Source organism: Arvicanthis niloticus, chromosome X (assembly GCF_011762505.2).
Source record: "Arvicanthis niloticus isolate mArvNil1 chromosome X, mArvNil1.pat.X, whole genome shotgun sequence".
NCBI classification, from domain to species: domain Eukaryota; kingdom Metazoa; phylum Chordata; class Mammalia; order Rodentia; family Muridae; genus Arvicanthis; species Arvicanthis niloticus.
This window is the reverse complement of record NC_047679.1, coordinates 91,742,504-91,760,597: the sequence shown is the minus strand read 5'-3', so window position 1 is coordinate 91,760,597 and position 18,094 is coordinate 91,742,504. Positions and strand designations below refer to the sequence as shown.

Sequence of the window (18,094 nt, the reverse complement as noted above, 5' to 3'; positions counted from 1 at the left end):
AAGTTAAAACTTCTTAAGTCATAGTGTATTTTTTAAAAATATAAACTTAGAAGTAATGGCTAACCTTTATATTTTGGGTCAAGATGCCTCTTCCCATAAGTCTCAAGTTAGTTTCTTTTCATGGGATCAATATTGAGCCTATGAGAAATTTGGTGAGACCCAGTGTGTGTGTGTGTGTGTGTGTGTGTGTGTGTGTGTGTGTGGTCAGTTTCTCAAGGTATAAGATATTTCTAAATATCTGTGGCTATTTCATATTCCTACCTACATCCATGACACAGGTTTTCACTTTTATGTTTTTAAGACATGAGTCAGGTATCAACAGAATCCTGAAAGTACATATTCATCCCTCAGAAAGCCCCATTGTTTGTTTTAGTAGAGTGCCTACACCCTATCTCCAATGTTAATGTTAAGTAAGTGGTTAAAGGCTAAGTCACTTACTCCTTCATAGGCTATGATAAAAAATAGATGTTTAAGTACATATGTAAACATGTCCATATATATGCATGTACTTCCTAAGTATAGATGAGAACCTTGAAACATGTTTAAAAGTAAATATAAGATTTTTAAAAAGTGTTTTAAATGTTTAATTTGTGGGTGTGTGTATATGGTATGTCTGTGTGAGTATATGCCAGGTGTGTTCAGATGCTTACAGAAGCAGGAAGAGGGCATTAAATACCAGGAATCTGAAGGTACAGATGGTTGTGAACCACTTGACATGGGTAATAGAAACCAAAATTGGATCTACTGCAAGAACATTGGACACTCTTAACCACTGTGTCCCAAAGTACCAAATATGAATAGAGTCAACTGTGCACCAATACAAACTTTGTTAGCTTTTAGCTTGTGGAAAATATTTATTCTCCTAACCCTATGCTGGAATTCATTGAGTATGTGGTACATCCTAAGATGTCATTTTACAGTCACTACTTTACATCAGCCCTTCAGCCCTTCAGTCTTGCATCATTTCCCTATGTTGAAACTGTGTCTAGACATTTAGCACTGGTCATTACTGAGAGGACTTTTAAAGTACTTTTTGCCAATTTAAAACAATTAAAATTATTAAACTATCTTATTTTTTGAACCAAATGTTACCTTTCTATAACTTCTACTCAAGAGCTCATTTTCATAGTGGGATTAATTATACAATAGGCACTTTTCTAAATTTCCTCACTGATATTCTGCCACCTGAATTTATAACTTGCCTCAGGAAGTGTTCAGCTAAGACTATTTTTGAAAGAGCCTAAATCTCAAACAACGGACCATGGTGAATGTAAATTAAACAGTGCTCTTGAGCAGAAAATTAGATTGGTTCCATGACATGGGTTTTAAGAAGCCCACATAATATAAGCAGTGCTGCAAGTGACTGATAAACCTGCAAACCCAACTGACACCGTATCTTGCTGATAAACAGTGGAGAAAATAAGAGTAATGTGTATAAGCATATCTTATCCACATTCTTTTTTTTCTATTATCTAAACAGACCAGAAAGGATTTTCAAGTAACTAATGGCACATAAGTCTAGAAACATCAACTGGTTACATACCTCACAATACTGCTATTTTATTTTATTGGAAGAATAACCTACAGATGACAATCTTAGGTTTACATATTTAATGATTCACAGTTGTTCTAGAATTTTACCTCAAGAATGGAGAAATGACAATCTTAGGTTTACATATTTAATAATTCACAGTTGTTTGTTACTAGAATTTTACCTCAAGAATAGAGAAATGTATATTGAACTACCTATTGTAAATTTAATGCACTAAAACTTAGTATTGCCTCATTCACATTATAGCATAGCTTATTTTTTTAAATTTATAAAAATAAGTAAAAAGTAAAGAAATACTCTGACAGAAGAGTTAGGAAAGCAAATAAAATATAATCTTCTAAAATATATATCAAAGACATCATTTTCTGTAGCAAAGTTAGCATATAAATACTTGGGTACCATGCTATGCAGAAATGAGGATTACTATGCATAGTACAAATGCCCCACTAGTAATTCTCATAGAATACTCTACCTCATTTTGCCAATTTCTGGCATTGCACTAACTGCTGTGGCCTATCATGGTTATTCTTTTCTAAACTCCTAAAGGGAAAGATTTATGTTTAACAAGTGAAGTTTACTTTGAATTCCCATCAACCAACATATTTTCTAGGGAAAATATACTCAAACAATAAATTTATGTATTAGCATATAGTTAGCATTATGAAAAAAAATTAAAAGTTAATTAGTAACTGATATCTAAAAGAATAGCCATTTATGCTTTACAATTAGAGAGGATGAAAAATAAAAGATCAAATAAGGACTAGCTTCCTTATTATGGCTAACACATGATCAGCATTGTGCTGTCTTCATCAAATACAGAGTGTAGAAGAGGTAGGGGAAAGAAAAAAGACTGAGACAAATGAAACAAAACCCACTAATTTCATGACAACTCTATCATCTTCCATTGAGAATGAGATTATATTCTAGATACTCCACCTCCAAGTACAAATTATGTTGAAGATTATAACAAATGAAAACTTAGTATACATGAAAAATAATTTGAAAATAAATATTAGGTTCGTTTATTTTGTTTGTTTTCAGTACTAAACATTGAACTTATCATCTCAAACGTGCTAGACAGCTCTCTATCCCTAAGATACATCCTCAGGTAAAAATAAATTTAGTTCTTAATTGTAAGACCAGTTCAGCACTTCTTAATATTTTATATCATAGAAAGAGATGCTGATTTTTTAGGAGTCACTAAAATCTAAATGAAGACAAACTTTTGATCATTAAAAAAATCTAGTAATCTAAATGTACCTATTTCCATAATAAAACAATCAGAGTTTGATTGCCTCTAAATTCTGGAGACAATGACAAAAGATATTTCCCTGAGTTGTAATTTTTGACAATTTTTTTCTAATTATTTTCTTTTGTAATCAAGCTGAATTCTATACTTAATTTACCTGCTGCTCATTTATTTAGATTTCTGGACATAATCATAACTGTTGACTTTAAGACACTGTTATATATCTTAACCTTAATATCTAGATATATATTAAAGACAAGAATTTTATTTTCTTACTTTATTGGTGTTGGTAGATGCTGAAGACTGCAGGAAAAATTATAGAAATGAAAGTGATAATTTTATTTAAAATTTTGTCTTAATATATAATATTATTCAAATAGAGAACAGAATATCCCCCATGGACTTTAATTGAGTTAAGTAATAGGGAAATACCATAGAACTTTGTTAAGATATCTAGGAAATGGGGACAGGAATTACTTCTAAAAGCATTAAATACTCATTTATAGTACAGTAAAGCCAATCACTTCATGTGATTCTCTAATATCAGCTAATTAATTACCTTTATTTGAGCCACATATATCTTCATTTGTCAGAATAGTTAATTGGATGATTCAGTTCATTTGCTCTTCTGTTTAGCTGACAATAACCATACTTACTTGATATGGATTACCTCTTTTCAACAAAATGAGATTTCACTGTAAGGCAGCACTGAACACAATTTGTATTAATTACTGAGAAGTCACCTCATGATCTACTTGTAGCACCTTTGGGATCATAGTAAATCTCAAGCATCACAGTGATGGATAAGTGATGAAGGAATTGATTCATCAGATTCTCTTATTATTTTAAACAGTCAGTTTGAAAACACTACTTGGTCAGAATCACTGTAATATAGTATGTCCAACTCTTTAACAATATTTTTATTTATTCTTTAAGACTGTGAATACAATGTACTTTGAACAAATTTATATCCATCAACTTTTTTCTCACCACCCTCTCAACATTCTTACCCTTTCCCACCCAAACTTGTGAATTTATTTCTCTCCCCATTAACTCCAGTATGCTTTTCCCAGCAAGTTTTGGGATTGTGGCCTGCTCTGATCTTTGTACACTCTGCCACGAATCACATCATTACAAAAAACAAACCAAAAAAGAAACAAACAGTAACAATAAAACCTCAGATCCTCCAACTCCCTTTCTCTCTCTAAACAGCTATTTACTTCAGCTAGCAGTCAGATTCTATGTCTGCCTTCTCTACCTCTGTGTTGGGATTTTGTCTAGCTAGAGTGAGTTCAGGTCTTGTGCATGCTTTCATAACTTCTGTGAGTTAATGTGAGTTAATATGTGTACCAGGTCTGTTGTTTATGTAAAACAGTGTTTCTCATTGTTATCCACCATCTCTGGCTCTAACAATCTTTTGGCCTTTTTTCTGCAAATCTCTGAAACCTTCAGGCAAGAATATGATGCTCATGTCCAATTTCAGTCTGAAAACTCCAGGGTTTTGTTCTCTGCACATTTAATATTTGGATATCTCTGTGTTTACTTGTACCTTTTGCAAAAGAAGCCTCTCTGATGAGGATGGAGTGATAATTTAATCTATGGTTAGAACAATAATTCATTAAAAGTCAATTTAGATTGTAGCAGAATATTTATATTGAGTTCTCCCCTAGAGCCTATGATCTATCTAGAAACAGGTTCTTGCCTAGTATGGATCTCATCTCATGGAATGTGCATTTAATTCAAACAGAAATCAGTTGGTTACTCCCATAATACTCATGCCTCTGTTTTATCAGTAGACTTACATTATCTGGCCAGTTACTGTTGTACCTTGAAAAGTTATCAGGTGAGTAAGATTAAGAATTTCTTTTCTAGTCTGACAGCATGGAAATCTACATATAGCTACATCCTCAAACAAACAAACAAACAGTAATGACAACAACAAAACAACAATTATTCTCCACCACTGACAACTAACTTCCAACAGCTTCTCTGACTGGTATGGTGCCTGGAGATTATCTACCTCATCTGTGCTAAGATTTTGCTGGCTTGATCTTGTACATATCTTGTGCATGTAGCTACAACTGCTGTGAATTCCTACATATAATAATGCTGCCATGTCTAGAAGGCATCATTTAACAACACTTTTCATGTTCTAGCTCTATACAAATCCTCTTCCATACTGTTTCCTGAGCTTTGGCAACACGAGACTTAATACAAATGCTCCATTTAGGCATAATTTCTAAGAATGTTATTCTCAGTACTTTGGTGCTTGTCTTCTGTTCACAGCAAAAAGACGCTTTCTGTCCAAGGTCGAGTGTAGACAAGATATACAGATACAAATGTAAATATTCAGAAGGCAGTTTGATTGCATGACCATTCATCAAAATACCATTAGGTTCTATCGCTGGGTATATCAGCTCTCCAGCCATGGGCTTTTGCCCATGATTACAGTACCAATCAAGAAATTCCTTCTTATATAGATCAGGCCAAAAATATAAACAGAAAGCAGTCATTTACTTCTTAAAAGTTGCCAAATATTGCGCTAGGGAGAACAACTTGTCTGACATTTCAGTGTGAGCATGAATAGTCCGTGCTGAGTATTTACCTTCTATCATCATGAACACTAGGAAGCAGGCAGAAAGTTTCTGGATCAGTTTGAGTTCTCTGTGTCCTGTGGTGAAAGTGTGTGATGTTTTCTAAGACAGGATATTATCATATAACTATGATGGGTAACCAAGGGCAATAACTATAGCCTGTGCTGTTTTGAAGATATCTGGGGCCTCCATGACCAATAAATTTATGGAGACATTTTGTACTGTGATTTTCATGTAATGACCCATGTCTTCTGAAAGAACCACATTCAAACAGGTTTTTTTTTTTTAATTTACAATTCTGTCATTGCTCTGACATCATTCCTCTCTCCTCCCACAGTTCCTCATCCCATTCCTCCCCCCATCTCCAAGAGGATACTCCCCCACCCCCAGGCTTCCCCATCCATGGGGCCTCAAGTTTCTTGAGGATTCAGCCCATCTTCTCCTACTGAGGCCAGACCAGTCAGTCCTCTGCTATATATGTGTTGGGGGCTTGGACCAGCTAGTGTATGCTGTTTGTGGTTCAGTGTCTCAGGAGCCTGTGTTATTGAGACTGCTGGTTTTCCTATAGGGTCACCCTCTTCTTCTGTTTCTTCCTTCCTTTCCTTAATTCAACCATAGGGGTCCATGACTTCAATCCAATGGTTGGGTCTAAGTATTTGCTTCTGTTTCAAGCAGATGCTGGTTGGGCCTCTCAGAAGACAGCCATGCTAAACTCCTGTCTGTAAGCATACCATAGCATCAGTAATGGTGTCAGGCTTTGGCATCTCCCCATGAGATGGATCACAAGTTGGGCTGGTTATTGGACTGCCTTTCTCTCAGTCTCTTCTTCATTTTTGTTCCTGTAGTTCTTTTAGACATAAACCCTTCTGGGTCAGATATTTTGAGTGTGGGTTGGTAATACCGTCCCTCCTCTTGACACCCTGTCTATCTATTGAAGGTGGACTCTTCCCGTTTCCTCTCCCCACTGTGGAGCACTTCATCTAAGGTCACTCCCATTGAGTCCTGAGAGTCTCTCACTTCCCAGGTCTCTGGTATTTTCTGGAGGGTCTCTCTAACTCCCACCTTCTGAGGCTGAATATTGCCATTCATTCTGCTGTCCCTCTAGTTTTTTTTCCTGTCCCACCTCATACCTGATCCTGTTCCCTTCCCCTCCTCATTTCTTCCCTCTGCTTCCCATGATTATTTTCTTCCCCCTAATAAGTCGGGTTGAAGCATCTTTACTTGGCCTTTCTGCTTCTTAAATTCTGTGGGTTATATCCCAGTTATTCTGTATATTTTGGCTAATATCCACTTATTAGTGAGTATATACCATGTGTATCCTTTTGGGTCTGGGTTACCTCACTCAGGATGATATTCTCTAGTTCCATCCATTTGCCTGCAAACCTGATGATGCCATCATTTTCAATAGCTGAATAGTATTCCATCGTGTTGATATACCACATTTTCTTCAGTTGTGGGACAGAAAATATGGTACAGTTACAAAATGGAATATTCAAACTCTTTTTTTAAAGTTTTATTTAAAATAGCTTGCTACCTAGGGGTGTTTAATAAGGCTTTTTGTAACTTCTTACTAACCCAGCCACTATTATCTCCTCTACTTCATCCAGCCACTTCAAGTTAATCCCTTAACTCCTAGGAATGCCATGTTTTCTTTCATTTTACATATGTTCTACTTTCCTTCCAATTATTGTTTTTTACATTGGATTGTGAGACTGTAGTATTTAACAGGGGTTTCATACATTTTTCTTCAGTTTATTCTTTTCCTTCATACAAAATTTCCCCCATACTTCTGTGGCCTCCCCACCTAAGCCTTTCTGTCCTCAGAATGTCATGCTTGCACTTTCATTTTTCTTATATTCAACTATTGTCCTTTGCCCACCAAAGTCCCCCTTTCTAGCTTTCTGGTTTGCAATTGTACACACTAAATAAAAGACTTGGAGCTAGTATCTGCAAATGATAGACAAAACACAGTGTTAGAATTTCTGGGACTGAGTGGGGTCCCCAAGGATGTTTTTTCCAAGTTCCAACAGTTTACCTTAAATTTTTAATACTTCATTTTTCTTTCCAACTGAGTAATAGTCCATTGTGTATATATACCACATCTTTCTTCCTCTGTTGATGGCAACTGATAATTCCATTTTCTAGCTTTTTTGAATAGAGCAACATTGAACATGGATATGTAAGTATCTTTGCAATAAAATATTAACCCCATTAAATATATGGCCAGAGATAGTGTAGCTGGGTCACATGACTGTACTACTTCTAGTTTCTGAGAGATCTTCAAACTGATTTCCACGGTGGCTACACTAGTTTACACCCCAGCCAACAACATATAAGAATTCCCATTTCACCACATCTGTGCTAACATTTTTTGTGATTTGTGTTCTCGAAAATAGTCATGTAGACTGCCTGAGGAGGGATATTAAATTAATTTTAATTTGGATTTCACTTATGGATAAGGAAACTGGGGACTTCAAAAAGTGTCACCTTGGCTATGAATTTATTTACTTATTCATTTTACATCCTGATAGTAGCCCCCACTCCTCCCAGTCCCCACTCACATAGCCCTTCCCCCACACCCCGTCTGAGAAGGGGGAGGGTCCCCTTAATACCAACCCACCCTGGCACCTCAAGTCACTGCAGGACTAGGTACATCCTCTCCCAAAACAGCCCAATTAAGGGAACAGGATGCCCAGGCAGAGTCATGAACAGCTCCCACTCCGTTGTTGGGGGACCCACATGAAGACCAAGTTCTGTTTTGCAACATATGTGACTCAAGTGTAGGTCCAGCTAATGTTTGCTCTTTGATTGGTGAATCAGGTTTTTTTTTTTTCAATTAATTTATCACTTTAAATTCTGATTGCAGGCCCCTCCCTCTTTCCCCTCACACAGTCCCTCTCACCATCCCCCTCCCTTTCTCCTCTGACAAGTCAGAGACCATACCCCCTGCTATTCCCCCCCCCCCCCCGCCCTCCCAGCCTTGCACATAAAATCTCTGCAGGGATAGGCACATCCTCTCTCACTGAGGTCAGACAAGGCAGTCCAGCTGGGGAACAGATTCTACAGACAGGCAAAAGGTTTAGGGATAGCCCCTGCACTGGTTGTTGGGGAATCCCCCTGAAGACCAAGCTGTATATCTGCTACATATGTGTGGAGGACCTAGGTCCAGCCCATACATGGTATTTTGGTTGATGGTTCAGTTTCTGAAAGTCTCCCAAGTATTCAGGTTAGTTGACTTATGTTGGTCTTTCTGCAGAGATCCTAGTCCCTCCTGGAACTTAATGCTTCCTCCCCCTCTTCCACAAGACTCCCAAAGAATTCTCCCTAATGTTTGGCTATGGGTCTCTGGATCTCTTTACATTGGCTGCTGGGTAGAGCCTCTCAGAGGACAGCTTTGCTAGGTTCCTGTCTACAAGCATAACAAACATTAATAGTGTCAGGATTTTTGCCAGTGGGCTAGGTCTCAATTTGGGCTAGTCATTGGTTGCCTATTCTCTAAGTCTCTGCTCCCCAGTCCAGGACTGGAATATTTTACAAGTAAGTAATAAATCTTTAAAAAAAAATATGCTTACCTCAATTTAAACTTTCTATATGTTTTATAGATTTACAAAATATCACAAGGAAGAATAAAAAGTAAAATAAAGGAAAAGTAAATTTAGCATTGTATCTGTTTCATAAAACTAAAATAATTGGCTCTTGAAGTTCATTGTGCATGAACATAATACAGAGATTTTAGTAAATTGCAGGTATTACTTTTTGGATTGGGATCAACATGTGCAATCATAATAGTCACCATAAATGAGTCAGCCGAGGATACATTTTGTTGTGTAACCATGTATTTTGTTGACTCAAAATGTGACATCACGGAGAGAAGAGGTCTACCCGAATATGCTTCTAATTCTGAGCACATTTAACTGGAGAGCTGAAGTAATTCAGCTTGGCCACCTTCATCTATTACAAGGACTACGAAAAATATTTTGCAGGACAAGGCTTTTAACTTGTATTTCATTTATCAAAAGCAATGATCTGTAAATTACATAAGATTTGTATGACATTTGCACTCTATCATTTAGAAAAATGCACCTTGGAACTGGATTCAAATCAATGATGTGTTCTAGAGTTTTATAATGAAAAACCAGGCTAACATAGGACATTACAAAGATTAGATCATCTCCATAGCTAATTTAGTTTCCATTTTAATCTATTAACCTGTCAGTTTAGGAATAATAAACATTGTCTATTGAGATATATGATGTCCAACGGGGTTTTCAGTATTCCCCTGAGACCCAAGACAATTTCAAACATTTATGTTTTGTACTCAGCGGGTATAAAGTTAAGACCAAAAAAAAAAAAAAAAAAAAGACTGAATATTCCATGCCACCTAAAATTGGCTACAAAATATATCCTGTAACATAATAGGGTCAATTTTGTGCAAATTTCCTTTTGTTTTAAAATGTTTTGAAGTATTGTCACTGATAGATTAATAAGAAAATGCATGTTTTTATATCTTTGCAGGGATAAAGGGGTTAAATATGATTTTGAAGTATCAAGAGACTCAGATATTTTGGCTAAATTGGGATTTTGTTACAGAATAAACATAGAATGAAAATTAGTGATTTTTATTTTTAAAATGTATTACTCTGTGTGTGTGTGTGTGTGTGTGTGTGTGTGTGTGTGTGTTTATGTTTGTGGATGGATTATGAGTGCTTATGTTATAGATGGCCAATGGGTAGAGTTCTAAGGATCACTTTGTGGAGTCTCTTCTCTGTTTTTACCTTTGTATGAGCTCCAGAAACTAAACTCATATCACCACACTTTTACCTTTACCCCCTGATCCATCTCATTTACATAGAATCAGACACTTTAACTGTAACTGGTTCCTCATATGATAGATAGGAAGCTTAACGTTACTCATGAACTGTTGGATACATTTGGGGGATTTATCAACAAGTAAAAAATGCATTAATAATTTGAATTTGACTACAGATACCTGCAATTCAAAATAGAGAATAGCAATGATTTGTCAAAATACTAACATAGATATAAGAAAAATTTAAATTTAATAATTTCTCTCTTCCAGCATGATTCTGCTGTTTAAAACTAGTAAATACTCTTTTTAAATTTTTTGAAATTTTTTTGGGTGTGTGCAGCAAATGTTTATTGATGGTATTTCAGAGAATAGGAAGTTCTCCCTAGGCCCCTTCTGTTGTATTGGGGGTCCAGGAAGGAAATTGTGGGGAGATGCTCAGTGTTGGGGACAGGGACTCCTCAGCAACCGAGGGCATCTCTCTTGCTCTCTGTGTCCTTGCTGGGGTGGGTGGTCCAGGGTTTCTTACTCCTTGGAGGCCTTGTAGGCCATGAGGTTCACGGCCCTGTTGCTCTAGCAGTATTCATTGTCATACCAGGAAATGAGCTTTATAAAGTTGTCATTGAGAGCAATGCCAGCCCCAGCATCAAAGGTGAAAGAGTAGGAGTTGCTGTTGAAGTTTCAGGAGACAGCCTGGTCCTTAGTGTAGCCCAGTATGCCCTTCAGTGGGCCCTCATATGCCTACTTCACCACATTCTTGATGTCATCATACTTGGCAGATTTCTCCAGGTGGCATGTCAGATCCACAATGGACATATTGGGGGTAGGAACACAGAAGGCTATGCCAGTGAGCTTCCTGTTCAGGTCTGGGATGACCTTGCCCACAGCCTTGGAAGTACCAGTGGATGCAGGGATGATGTTCTAGCCAGCCCCATGACCATCACTCCACAGCTTTCCATCCAGTCTTCTGAGTGGCAGTGATGACATGGACCATGGTCATGAACCCTTCCACGATGCCAAAGTTGTTATGGATGACCTTGGCCAGGGGCCTAAGCTGTTGGTGGTGCAGGATGCATTGCTAGCCATCTTGAGAGAGTTGTCATATTTCTCATGGTTTATCCCCATCACAAACATGTGATGTGAACACCAGCATCACCCCATTTTATGGTTCTGGGATCATGCTCCCGGAAGATGGTGATGAGCTTCCCATTGATGATGAGCTCCCCATTTTCAGCCTTGACTGTTCCTTTAAAGTTGCCATGGGTGGAGTCATATTGGAACAGGTAAAACATGTGGTCAAAGTCAATGAAGGAGTCATTGATGGCAACAATCTCCAATTTGCCAGATGCAAAGCTGAAGACAGCCCTGGTAACCAGGAGCCCAATACAGCCAAATCTGTTCACATGGACCTTCACCATTTTGTCTAAGGAACGGGGCTGGCACTGCACAAGAAGATGCAGTGATCTCTGGAACAGGGAGGAGCAGAGAGCCTAGTAAATACTTTACAGCACAGGAATCTGGAAGTATTTAGGTCTAAACTTAGGAACTTTTTTGAATGTTCTATAAAAATACTTGTTTAGAAATTATAGGCATATCGTTCTAAATATGTAATAATGGTTGAAACTTGAGTCAAACAGAATTATAACTCTTATAGTTGTCACAAATGCCTTTGTAGTCAATAACATATAATATTTGGCTTAAGGAAAAGACTGCTCTTAATGGCTTATCTCCTTATTTTCATATTGACTTCTGCTCTGAACTAGAAATAAAGACAACATCACATAGTTCTACAGTTTAACTATATTTCTACATAAAGCAAAGTGTGCTTTGTACTTCTTTGTTGTTTGGTTGTCTGTTTTCTTGATTAATTGTCTCTAGCTTTGTTGCTAAGAACTCATTGTTTTTGAACTTCTGAGTTCAAAGTATTTGCCTGCCTCAGCCCTGCAAGTAGGTTGAATTTTGTTTCATGACATTACAGCTGATGTGAATTTTTCTTTCTTCTCACTTTTTCCATCTCTTTAAAAAGGTTTATTTTTCCCAGTGGGACATTTCAGCATAGACACATTCTCTTAATAATTACTGCATTGACCTTGTACTTTCTGAAATTGATTTGGCTTGCCCCCTCAGCAGGTAACACAAAAGGTAGTCAATAAGATTCTTCTCTTCCATTTGAAAGCCTTATTGCTCAGTGTTAACAAATGTATTGATTTAAAAACACTGTTAGGAGTTTAGCTACAATTCACAAAAGTCAAGTCTCCTCTAGAAAATTGGTTAGATATGGTGTTTCTCTTAGAAATTTTGAAAATCTTATCGAAGTACAGAAGTCATGGATAGTCTTAACACAGTCAAATTGCTTTTTCTACACACACACACACACACACACACACACACACATTAGCTACTTTCCCTCTGACTTTGTATAATATGTTTCTTTGAATTTATTTAAAAATGAAATTATTTGTGTTTTCTCTAACTTCTACTCTGTGACTGCTTATTTTTTCAAGTTAATTGCTACTACATCTTCAGTGTCACTCCAAGCCTCTTTCAAATCTTCATACCTGATGTTCTCATATTAAACAAATATTTCCCAACCAAACCCCTTACTAAAGTTCCATAATTCAAATTAGTTTACATGTATAAATACTTTCTCTTGTTATTTAGTAGATGCATTCTATCCTTTGATTTTGCATATTTATAATTGTTCTGCTTGGTACATTCAGAATTTAAAAACATCACTAAATAAAACAAGGATCACTTGAGCACAAGCACAGTGCAACACTGTAACAGTCAGACAACCAAGATAACTACCAAGTAACTGACAGTCAGGTAGTGCATATAGTGTATATATGGTATACATATACCTTATGTCTCAGATGAGACAAAGCAGGGCAACATGGAACTTCTTCACTACACACAGAATGTCAGTTTGTGATGTAAGAGTTACTTGCTTCTGTAATTTTGCATTTGGGTTGTCCAGGCAAAAGGAGAGTAAAACCATACATGGATTTGAAGAGATTGGCATAATATATCCCTTTCCTTTCTATTCATCTTAAGTTCTGGTTTCCTTTTTGTTTGTTTGTTTGTTTTTGTTTTTAAGGCTAGGTGGGAGGCAGAGCATTTCCCTATTGTAACCTGTCCTCAGACTCATTGTGATTTTTCTGCCTTTTAGTGCTGGTTTCATTTTTGTTTTCATGTTTTAAAATAGGGTCTTAAGAACCCTATCCTTAAATTTAAAATATAATTAAGAAACTGGGTTTGAAAACTTACATACAAGGAATATTATATGGCAAAGATGTAATAACTAGGAATATATGTGTATACACATGCACATATATGCAAGGAATAACAACTTGTTAAAAAAATGAGACCATGAATTTAAAGGAGAGTAGGGAAGATTGTATTGGAGGTACTGAAGGGAGAAAATCGAGGGAAAATGTTGTAATTATATTATAATCTCAAAATTAAATAGGAAACTGTATTAAACTTCCTGATTTTCCTCCCTCTACATCCCAAGTACTGGAATTTCCACATGCATGATGATACAAAGCTATGTTTCCCTCCACTTTGGTTTTATTTGTTTTTTGTTGTTGTTGTTGTTTGGTTTGGTTTTAGATTTTCAAGACAGTGTTTCCCTCTTTAGGCCTGCCTCTCTTGGAAGTCACTCTGTAGACCAGTCCGGCATCAAATTCAGAGATCTGCCTGACTTTGCCTCCTGATTGTTGGGATCAAAGGTGTGTCAACACAACCGACTGCAATATCTTTTAAAAATATATTTGTGGGGTGTGTGTGTGTGTGTGTGTGTGTGTGTGTGTGTGATGTATGAGTGCCCAGGGCTTGTGTGTACATATCAGAGGACAGCTTTTTGGAGTTGGTTCATTCCTTCTATCAGATGGGTCCTGGGGTCATAAGACTTTGCTGCAAGTATGATAATCCACTGGTCAATTCTGATGGCTCTGTGATTTCTTTCTTATTTTTCTGTTCTTTTTTCTTTCATTAATTTGTTTATTTACTTTACATTATGATTGAAGCCCTCATATCCCACTTTCTGTTCCCTTAACTGTGATTTCTTAATACATAATTCTGTAAGTATTTTGATGCTCTGTCTCAAATTATTGGAAGCATTTGGAAGTTGTGACTGACATACAGATTTGAGTTAGGAAGTTTTCTTGTTTCTTCCTTTTCTAAGACATGTTATTGTTTGTTTTTTTTTTTTTTTTTTTTTTGTTCTACTTCTCTGATGACTTTTAATTTTAATCTGTTGTTTTTAAAGTTTTTCCTCCATTTTGCTGTAAATGGCAACATTTAATAAAGATTCCGTTCATACCTTTGAAATTACTTCTTTAAACAGTTGAATTCAGCCTCATACCCTTACATTATCATCTCTATATCTGTAAACTGTACTTATCCACACATCATGGCTTGATTCCATGATATAAATCATATATTGAACATTTCTATAAATTTCCTTTAGATACCTGATTACCTGCTTTTCCCAGAACATATTTATTAAGCTCCAATCAAAATGGGAAATTTATTGATTTTGTTCATATATTATTAAATTGATCAGACTTTGTAAACTGTTCTTTCTAGTTCTCTCACATGTACATTTTCTTTTAGGTGTCACTTTGAAACTCTTGGGACTTATTAGTTCTTGATTATTTATATTTCTCCACAGTTCATGTTATAACTGTGAATTTAAATAACTATTTCTCTGTACCTGTGTCATGCCATACCATTTATATTTATCAGTTTATAAACGTTCTCAAATACAATCATCTTGTCTTGTCTCCTATATGCTTCAGGACTTATTTCACAAATAGTACCAGTTACATTCTACTGTTAGATTTTATTGACTCATGAGATGTACTCATATGCTAGTGTTCATTCAACTAAATGCTAAACTATTTTGCCAAATAGACTACTTCCTGACCAATGACTCAGAAACAGTAATTGTGATGACTATTGGATGATATGTCCATCTCAGTAAAAATTAACATGCTGAATGGTGAATCTAAGAAGTAGCACACAGCTGACTTCAGCCTGTATTAGATATAAACTTTGCCAAATGTGTTGCAATATAGTTGGAATAAAATAGTTATATAAACTACATTTTAATGAGAAATAAGCAAATATTTGAGTACACTCAAAAATTGTGCTTGAACTATAGTGTAGAATAACCTACAGGATTGTGACCATGGCTCGTTTTACCCCTGAAGTTCATAGCTCTATGTGGAAATATGAAAGGTCACAGTCTGCATTTTTTTCAGGTAAATAGATAATGTGAATTAAGCACACAACATTTACTTACATACTTAAATTTATATTTCAATGAATTTTTTTCTTCATTAATTATTACTACATTGAAGAGCAAAAGGGGCCACACAATTTTTTAAATTTTTGCTGTGAATTTCTCTTTATAGCAAACTATTTAGAGAAATAAAATATAACAAACAAGAGACACTAGTATTAATCAGATGTTCTAATCACATAACTACTCAGATATTTGCAAAAGTCAGCCTGGCTTTTGACTGGTATAATTGTTAAGCACTTCATCATTCTTTAGATATCACTGCCTTCAAGATTCCTGCCATCTTTTTCTGGTGAACCTGATAGTGAACATTGGCGGTCACAAATTCAACTATTTCTTCATATTTAAGCTTGTGTAATTTTGGATTATCTGATCTCTTTCTTTCTTATTTTACCCCAGAAAAATTTCACTCACATCACAGGTAAAGAAGCAAATTCTTTTATACTGCTGTATTACATAGCATGGAGGTTGTTATGGACTTTATTTAAATAAATGCATTAGTCTTTCTAAACAATGATAATGCTTTCTGTCAGAATGTTGTCACCAATCACTAAATATGATTTTTACTGTGTTCCATGATTCTTTTTCATGATGATCCAGAAAATCATAAATTACAACCACTTTTTTATACATGAGTAAATCAATATTGAGAAAAAAGTATCTACTTTGTGTCTCACAGTTTTATGTTAAAATTTTTATTGTGATCATTTTGCCTTTAACTTCAAGAAGAAAGGGATACATTCATCACATGCATACATTTGAGGTTCCACTCCTGGAAGGAACAAGAGGTCAGTTGACACATATGTTTATAGAATTCTAACAGCTAACTTCATATTGAAGAGCTATTAATAATAACTTCCATATGTTTTTCAATAATGTTATTCTATGATAGAAGTAAGTCCAGCTTATTCTAATTCTGTCCTTCAGAAGCCACATGATGGCAAAAAAAAATTAAATCAAGTTTTTTATAAATCATCCCGTCATAAATGTTACTTTTTTTTCTAAAATACAACGGGACAGTTGGAAATTGTTATTCCCAAAAATGATCTCCAGATTGGTCCTTAAACTTGACAAAGTGGTAGCATGTGGTTCTAAAGTCACAGCAGTTCCATATGGTTAGTGATATGACTTTTAATACTCACTGACTTCTATAGACTCAGATTCAGAAATGCTTATTATACTGAATCTAATCACAAAGAGAAGTGATTTTAAAATATAATTTGTCCATGTTCTGTGAAAACTCACCTAATATTCACATACAAAAGAAAGGTCTATATTTTTAAAGTTTATAGTTAATAAGGATATGCTTGAATTTAGTGGTAACACTCCCTTCATGTCTAGTGTATAATCTCTGAATTGAATATGAAACATTGAAAAAGATTAAAGGAGGTGGCAATATTTGTTTTAACCAGAATTGGGTATGATGCATTGTAGTCAAAATTAAGATATAATTCATCAGTGTTCAGAGACTTTAATATATTTTTTCTTTATAATATTATATGATACTATAAGGCTCACCTACATGATGATATATTTTTATAAATATATATTTAGAATATTCATATTGAAATTTCAGTAATAAAATGCTTAACAAGCTGAAAAATTACATGGATAGAATTTTGGAATTTAATGGGAAAAAAACCTGAAAACCGCTGAGAGCTCAGTGTATTTCAATAGTATGCTGCAGATCAAGTGATAAGTACATTGCAAGAATATATTTTCATAGCTTAAAATGACTTTAAAGATAATCCACACAAAATCTTTCATTTACAGATAGAAAATGGAAAGCCAGTAAAGTGATTAGATTTGCCCTAGTTATTGAGGCCTCTGGCTGGCAGAACTTCTACAAGGACATCACTTTCTTTTTCTCAGCTTATTCTTGTTTTCAGATGATCAACATTTTTCATTTTAAAGCTGACTAATTTCATTGCAGTTGATTTAGCATTAACAACTCTATTTTTCTGTATATGACAATTTAGGAGTCATTTTATATTTCTATTTTTCTAGTACCACTCTCAATGTATTTTATACCTATATCAGTTGAATCCATAAAAGCTCTCTAAGTATAAATAAAATTAGTTATTATATTCAAAGATGGGGTTTAATATCTTATAGATACAAGGGTATTTCTATTGGTAAGTATACAGAAGATTTCATATCTTGAGTGAATATAACAGTATTATAATGTTGTATTGTGGTTCCTTTTATTCTATTTATTCTCTTATTTTTATTTCTATTCACAATTTAACACCTGTTAAATTTATACATTTAAGTCATTTTCAGCACAATCCTCATCTCCCTGAAACCTTTTGTCTCAACAAGTGCTTATTTTACATTTATGCCTTCGTGGTTTGACTCAATGAGTTTAGTTAAGAACTTATCAGTATGTGTATGACAGAGTAAAATGTGTATTCATATTCTTGAGATGAAATGGTGATAGCATTTTTATGGAGGGATGATACATTTTAATCTTACGTTCTAGTAGCCACTGACTATTTTTGCATCAATTAACAATTATATACTTCACATTTCCATTGTCACCAGCAACATACTGACACTACTCCCACATTTTGGGTGGATGGGT

At 35.3% G+C, this 18,094-nt stretch overlaps 1 pseudogene; it reads right to left on the bottom strand.

The window, feature by feature from the left end:
* Positions 1–10,727: 10,727 nt before the first annotated feature.
* LOC117695384 (glyceraldehyde-3-phosphate dehydrogenase pseudogene) lies at positions 10,728–11,620 on the bottom strand (annotated as a pseudogene).
* Positions 11,621–18,094: the final 6,474 nt, after the last annotated feature.